Source organism: Biomphalaria glabrata, chromosome 5 (genome assembly GCF_947242115.1).
Source record: "Biomphalaria glabrata chromosome 5, xgBioGlab47.1, whole genome shotgun sequence".
In the NCBI taxonomy this organism is placed as follows: Eukaryota; Metazoa; Mollusca; class Gastropoda; family Planorbidae; genus Biomphalaria; species Biomphalaria glabrata.
Genome location: NC_074715.1, coordinates 26,388,667 through 26,397,031, shown reverse-complemented (window position 1 = coordinate 26,397,031; position 8,365 = coordinate 26,388,667).

Sequence of the window (8,365 nt, the reverse complement as noted above, 5' to 3'; positions counted from 1 at the left end):
TTAATGTTAGGCGCGCTGTGTCTCAAATGCAGATAAATCAAACGGAGGTAATTCTCAAATAAAGTTTTGAGTGCCCTGCTGAACCAACAGAACTATAAATACCAGTAGAAACAGAGTTGATTCGAAGACCATAGTCTGATGTCCATGTTTACCAGCATTAACACAGGGCTGATTATAAACACAGACAGTATAATTAGGCATATTTGGACAGTCCAGTTTAATAGCACAACCAACATTTGTGCTGTTCTTTCAGAATAACTGCCAATAAATAAATAACAATAACTTATCCAGTGTTTCTCAAACTTTTACTAGTGACGCTCCTCTAGACCGAAAAAAAAAAGTTCGCTCCACATCCGCAATCAGTCAGCTAGCGGATTTAGGGTTTGATATAAACTGAGTCCGACTTTCCGAAATGTATTCTCCTTGAGTTTAGAGGCAATAATAATACATCTTAACAAATACTTGTCAGATTTCATGGGATGGAAGGCTCCTTTATTTGGAGCCTCTCCAACGTTTTTACAAGTCTACATATTTAGATACAAGGCTAAAACATTTAGATCAACAGAGAGGAATATCTACGACTATTAGATACCCATTACTTCACATGTTCAGACTCAACGGTTCTGAGGCCTTTTTTTCTCACAATGAAGAAGAGCTACACACTTTATAGCCTAAAAATTATCTTCAAGTCTTTAACAAGGCATCTTGTTTAACAAGGTTAGTATAACTACGTCATTACGCTTAATTAGTGTAGATCCCGTCTTATTTCGACTTTATTTGATTGGCACTTTTTTTTTACGAGGGGGGGGGGCGGAAGGACTGGGCTTCGCTCAGAATAAATGCTAGAGGACTGGGCTTCGCTCAGAATAAACGCTAGAGGACGGAGCTACGCCCAAGACTCAGCTGGTGGAGCTTACAATTTTTTTGTCTGTGATGTCACATGTAAAAGTTTGGGAAATACTTGTGTTAAGAGAAATGATAAAAAGACATGGTTAAGGACAGCGAGATTACAATGCTGACTGTCCCCAACGAAAGAACAAATAGCCAGTTAGAAAAAGACTGACTCCTCTAACACCTAAGCTCGAGACACTTAGATGTATGAAAAATTCAATGTTTCTCCTAAAGAAGGCTCCTTAATCTATGACTTGACCATAATCGTTTTATGATTTTAGCCGGCAAACAATAATTTCAATTGTGACCTTAATTACCTTGTCAATATCGTAGCATTATCAAAGTGGAAGGAATGAGCCCATTCGAAATTATCCGTGGTCTTATCATCCGACCACTTCTTGTCTGCAGTTATAGCATATAAAAACAAGATATTTCGGTATGCATTAAGAATCTTTTACAATAACAAATAAAAATACTTTAAAAAAAAACTTGTTTTAAGCGTAGTGTAATAGTTTCTTAGTCATGTAATTAAATTTGTAAGCCATTTCATTATTTTAGCCATCTCAATACGCTATGATTCAATAACTTGTCTAGAGAAAGAGAAAGAAGGAGGTATCGGTATCATATGAATGTTACCGTGATTGCTTTTTAAATACATTTACAAAATAAGTTGAGCGACTTGAATTCAAACTCGAGGGCTCAAGCCTCTTCCAGTTAACACACTAACCGCTGTGCTAGCGTAGTGCTTATAGGATTTTTTCCCTGGTTCGACACCAAACAAAATAATTAATTACCAAAGCTAATTTACTCATTTGTAGTTTAAAAAAAAATATTCTTATTTGTCAGGTAAAATAACTAATTGTGCAAAATTTCAGCTTGAGACTGGATGTGTGTGAGAAACAAACTTTTGACTAGTTGATGTCAGTTTTGTTATTAAGTAATACTTCCTAGTGTGAATTCACATTCAGACAAATATCACATCCAAGAAATCCATTTATTGAATGTTTAAACGATTTTTGCTTTATTTGTCAACATTGATGTCATTATTTTAAGTTGGCATTTCAAAAATGCAAGCTTCAAATGTTTTGTTTCGGTTCAGAAAGACATCGTTAAAGTTTTGTTTCTGGTGAAGGTAGGAATGTCTGAAGTGTAATGTGATTAACTGATTACAAAGACTTAGAGAGCTGAAAGTATGAAATATGCATCTTAAACACAATAGATTTATTTTCGAAAGTAAAAGTGTGTGTCCGATCCAGCATTCTGCACCCATTAAACCAGTGGTCGTCTCCTTTCCTTTAGGACTAAAACAGAAAGATTAAAAAACTCGTCACCGAGAAGTACAGAGTTTAAGTCATTGGTTGACTTGCATGACTAGATGCATGACGCGTTGTCTGTAATATTTTTTTTTGAAGTAACGTCTGTATTATATAAGACTAGATCAAATGTGGTACGGTATATAGGCTCAGGGTCCCGCATATGACACTCGCCCAAGGCCCCGCGCTCTACTAAGCCCGCCTCTGCTTGACACCTACAACAAGATGTGTAACAGATACAAACTTTTCTTCGGCTAATGATAACATCTGCAATTTGAGACAAGCTGCTGTACCACTGTATCGGAGACACGCTGCTGTACCACTGTATCGGATACTAGTTCTAGAAACACACATACAAACACGGCACGTTTTAAATGTTTTAGAAATAATACATAACACAATGATACCATTGATTTAGGTGCTTAAAAAGTATATTCATCCTGTGTTTAACAATTACAGAACTAGAGAGGAAGATTATAACAAGGAAATTGAGATGTTATAAAAGGATTCTAGGTATCAGCTACAAAGCCATCACAAATGGGGATATTCGAAACAAGATCATAATGGTGATTGCCCCCACCCCGATGACCTGCTAACCACTGTCAAAAGACGCAAATTACTTTACTAGTCGACCGGCGGCGTAACGGCGGAGCCCCGCCGCCATGCACTATTTCTGATGTTGAAAGCCAACAAAATGCATATTCTGAGGTATCTACAGTGCATTTTAAAGCTATTAAAAAGTTTTATTTCAAAAACCTAATGTGCTATTCTTACTGACTTAGACCCTCCAGCGCCGTTCGGCGCATTTGCCGTCAAGCTGTTTCCACAAAAATCTGTTATTGGTAATGTCTGAAGCCTCTGCCACCTGCTCCGAGGACCTCCATGAATGTGTGGCGCCAAGTTGTACTAGGATGTCATCGCAACTCTTCTTATGTGTAATCCATTTTGTCGGAGAACATGTCCCGCAAACCTCATGCGACGCTCTGTCACAATCTTACTAACGGGTTGACTCCCAGTTCGGCAAAGGATTTCCTTGATTTAGACCCGATCTCTATAACTGACTCCTAAAATCTTAGCCATCTTTGTTGAGCCACATTTAGTGTTTTTGAATTTCGGCAGATGACTATTCACTGCACTTTATTAATTGAGCCCCGCCACTGGTAGAAATATGTAACCTCTCTTGAATACGCTCTTGGAATTAATTGATTATAGTTTGCTTTAGATTTTATATCGGAAGGGAAGTTTTATCGTCAAAAAAAATCATCAGTTGGGGGTTTTCAACTAAAAAATCTCTGGAGTTATGTTGTTTTTTTTTAAATTCAAAACCCCGTTTAGCTGCGGTCATAGAATTTAGTAACTGTCGTTAGCTTTAGAATAATATTGAAGATAGAGGTTTTCTACCTCAAAAAGTTCTGTAGGGGGATTTTAAACTCAAAACCATCCGGAGGGGTTTTAAACTTTTTAAAAAGCCATCTCTAGGAGAGGGATTTAAACTCAAAACCCTCAATTGGAGGGGAATATAAACTCAAAACACCTTTGAATATATTCATAAAATGTTGAGTGTATAATTTGCTTTTTTTTTTTTATATTAAAGAGGTATTTTTTTTACCTTCAAACCCCGCTGAAAAGGAGGGGGGGGGGGTTAAATTCAAAACTGAGTCAAAACCCATGTAGCTACGCTCATAACATTTTGAGTGCGTAATTTGCGTTTTTTTTATACCGGGTATTGAAGAGGTATTTTTTAGCTTCCAATCCTATTGAAGTGGCCGTGGGGGTTAACTCAAAACCCCTTTGGCTACGCTCATAGAATTTTGAGTGAGTAATTTTCTTTTTTCATATTGAAGAGGGGGTTTATCATAAATTTTGGAGGAAGTTTAAAAATCAAAATCTTCCTTAACTGTGCTCGTGAAATTTGGGGATTGTCGTTTGCATTTTTTTGTTTTGTTTTATAGAAGAGGGGAATTTAAATGTGAAAACCCCTGGTAGGGGGTTTTTAAACTCAAACCCCCATGGTAGAGGGTTTTAAACTCAAAACTTCCTTTGCTGTGATGGGGCAAGTGATAGTTTAGTATTAAAATCTCACCTAAAATAAACAAAATCAAAGCAAAAAAGCAGTCACTAAATACCGATCCCCCCCTGCGGGGGGGAGGATTTCATTTAAGGGGGGGGGGGGGGTTTGAACCCCAAGGAACCCCCCTCCCCTGGCTACGCCCATGCTTACAATAGACACTTACGTAATCGTTCCCAGGATAGGACACGATGGAAGAGCAATAGAGCTATTAGAGCATGGAATGGATTGCCTGAGCTAGCCAGGAAAACCAGTGACTTGGCAGAATTTAAGTCATTGGTTAATATCAGGGGCGGACTGGGTATCAAAATCGGCCCGGGCATTACCATATAACCGGCCCACAAATGGCATGTCATATATTTTCGGTGTGGGGGATTTTTACCCCACTCCGCAATATATATATATATATATATATATATATATTAGTGTGTGTGTGTGTATGTAATTATTCTTCATTACATTCAGATCTTCATTCTTTGAAATGTTTTTTCTACCCTAGAATACTCCTTTCCTATAATTAGTGGAAAGACAGTACACACCGCCAAGGGACAGGTAGGGAGTCCGGGGGAGCGCTGTGAGCTACCCCAGTGGGATCCGGGGCAAAGCCCCATAACCAAGCATCATTTCCGTTACTTTAAGCTTTAAAAAATGCCTATTCTAAGGTATATACAGTGCAATTAGCTGCTACTCTTCCGCTATAAAAAATCAAAAAACTAAATGTTCAATTCACTGGAGTCCAGCGACTGGTAGAAAATGGTAAAATACTTGAGTTTTTGTATTGGAGGGGGGAGGGCAACCACAAAACCCTTTTTGGCTACGCTCATGAAATTTGGTGACTGTAGTTTGCTTAAGTTGGCTGCACTGGGGCAGTAAGTAAAGTTTCCCTTTCAGACAATGAGGTCTGAGGCAAGTGGTGGTTTGAACCCTCCCCTCTTGACTATGCCCATGTGTTATATTATAGGTGTAAGCCTTATTCTCTATAAAATATATCAAGTTTGATAACGCATCGAAAACTGGATGTATGCATTCGTAGGATTACATAATGTATTCTATTTATACATGTGTGTAGTCTGGAAACTATAAACAATACAATAGCAGACAAATGAGTTTGAAGCTTTTTGGTATTACTTATAGATTACAGACGTTTCTTTAAAAAAATAAGATAGTTACGTCTTACGCATTTCATGTGCCAATTTAGTCATGCATGTTGATCTGTGACTTAAAATATGCTAAATCATTTGTTTCCTGGCTGACTCAGGCAACCCATTCCATTAAAAGATAAGAGAAAGCAGAAAGGTTAAAGAGGTATCTACTTAATGTGAAAAGCTCTTGCTTCGTCTTAGTACATTCTCAAAAACGCGATTTGTATATAAATATGAATATATCATTACCATGACCCATTATTTAAAATATAAATTAAATCTCCTTTAATTAAATATCGGATGTGACAGCGCTATATAAATTATTGTAATTATTTTAATAAGTTTCTTCATTAATGACTTCATACTAAGCATAAGTTTGCCATTAATTATAATAGTATAAAAATTTATTTAGAGCTAGCTTTATTTTTTAATTAAATAATATTTTTGTAAGCCTTAAGTGTAGTATTTTTAGATCTTTGTTTTTTAAAAATAAACAAAAAGAAACTTACAATTTCTTTTCAAATCGTGACCAGACCGGCCCATTGGGCATTTGCCCGTTTGCCCATATAGCCAGTCCGCCCCTGGTTAATATGCATGACTAAATGCATGACGCGTAGGACGTAATCATCTTCTTTTTTGAAGTAACGTCTGTATTATATAAGATAAGATATTGAAGTGTGTCAGTTGGCAGTCCTGGTCAACAGATAGTATAAAACTAACGGCGCGGGATGAACTTGGTTTAAGTTTATGTTATGTCACTCATTTTGACCATTAAAACAGATCCGAACTATTGAGGTCATTTTTCTTCTTCTTGTAACTGTCAGGTAGAGTTGAGCCTTCGGCTCTAGGAACTCTAGGCCATCAAAAAGGAACAAGAGCTCTCTCTCATCGGCCTGAATGAGTACAGTGTACACTGTTCTGTCTGGCGGGTGGGTCAGACTCGTGGCAAGAGGCCGCGTACACTAAGACCCCCGCCATTTTCCTTTTCTATACCAGGTTAACCGTGCAGGACACGCCATTTATGTAGCGGCCCCTGAGGAACAGCGCCTGGATTGTGACAAGGTTGTGGGAGCTTTTTTACAACTCCGCGCAGTGCAATGAGGATGCTCTCGCACCCGCTTAGGCACCCCCACGGGAGTCTTGTTTTGCTACCCTTTGGCCTAATCGTTTCCTCCTGCGATCGTTTCCACCCGGGCGCCACTATGAGGCAGGGTAGCATGCCCGGGTTTGAGGTCATAAGATAGTAATATAATATGAATATATATATATGTCAATAATTAATATTACAAGGTCTTGTTATATATTAATCCAGGTTCATAAAACTTCTATGACTGTAAGGTCTTTCTGTAAGGTCTTTAAAAAAAAACAAAAAACAAACTCATACACAAAGATAAGTCCACAAATTGATGGAAGTATCCTTATTTCCTAGTGCCACTTTGCGCATGGTACTGATTGATACAATCAGAAGGAAGGAAATACCCGTACAATAGTAAACAAAAATATGTTACACCTGTGTTTCTTACATTGTACTTATATTTGCGTTTAACTTCAGACAATGTAAGGCGACCACCCGCCTTTACCTTTCCCCATCTAATGTCAGGTACCCATCAAAGCTGAGTGGACCCAGAGGCGTCCAAAGATCCCAAAATTAAAAATGCCAGTCTTTACCAGGATTAGAAGCCGGGACCCCTGGTTCAAAAGCCAAGCGCTTTACCGTTCAGCCACCGCGCCCCCATGTTTTCATTAAGACAATAAATTACTGTGCACAATTTCAACTAGATCTGAGAATAGGAAGTGGGAGAAATATCGTCTACAAAATTTGTACCAGACAGACAGACGATGTAAGTTGATAAAAGCTTTGTTAATAGAAACACGCCATTGTTTGAAACTATTATTTTAATAAAATTCATTTCATCTATTTCGTATCATTGTTTATGTCCCCCTACAGCCAAGACGGAAGTCGCAGTTTGAATCCGTAATGACGTAGTGCATGACTTATAGACGAGGTCACCGAACGCACCAGTAGCTGTACTGGCTGATTTTTATCAATGAATCTTGAAGGTTGGCCTAGCTACTTTCCATCACCACGTATCATGCACTACAAGAGAGAAAAGTATTCTGGAATCATGCTATAACATCAGATGGGCATATTTGAAATGAGAGGCCACTCCAAGGGCCATCAAGTCATACATCTTCCCAAGTATAACTAAATATGAACTAGAGTCAACACAAAGCAATGTAGTGACAAGAATAAGGGATAAAACAACAACACACTTTTAAAGTAAAAAAAAAAAAGCAAACTGAAATAAAAACATTTCGATTTTTGAAAAGATAAAAAATTGCATTCGTTCTTATAATAGCAAACTTATTGCTTCGTTTGAACATGGGCTTTAATATGATTTAAAAAAAAATAGAAAATAACATTTTAATATAAAAAAATTTGTATGAAACTTTTTCTTCACAATTACTACCTCATCCATTCAGCATAATGCCTAATTGTTTTCTAAGTGGAACATATTTGAATTGTGTTTTGTTTTAGTATGAGGCGCTACTACACCTGATTGAGACCAATGTTTGTCAAAGAACTGTATCTTCTAGTCTTGAACAAAGCTCAAACAAATTGATAAACTTTTACAATTTATTTCAGTTCGACTACTACAATGTGCATGATTCATTTTCTTGAGGTTAATCAAACATTAGTGCAGAATAATGTGAATCTAGAATAATCAAATGTCGACAGACCCACGCGCCAATGTATTTATTTGTCTCATGTTTTTGTTTTTCAAATCTTTTGTTTGTCAAATATTTTATCAAATGTATAGTTTGTAAGATGCTTGTTTGTCTAATAGAAGATCAAATGACAGATATCCTGAAAATAAATAATTGACAGATATCCTGAAAATAAATAATTATATTTAAAAAGCATAGACAGAGTGACAAAAAAGGAAAAA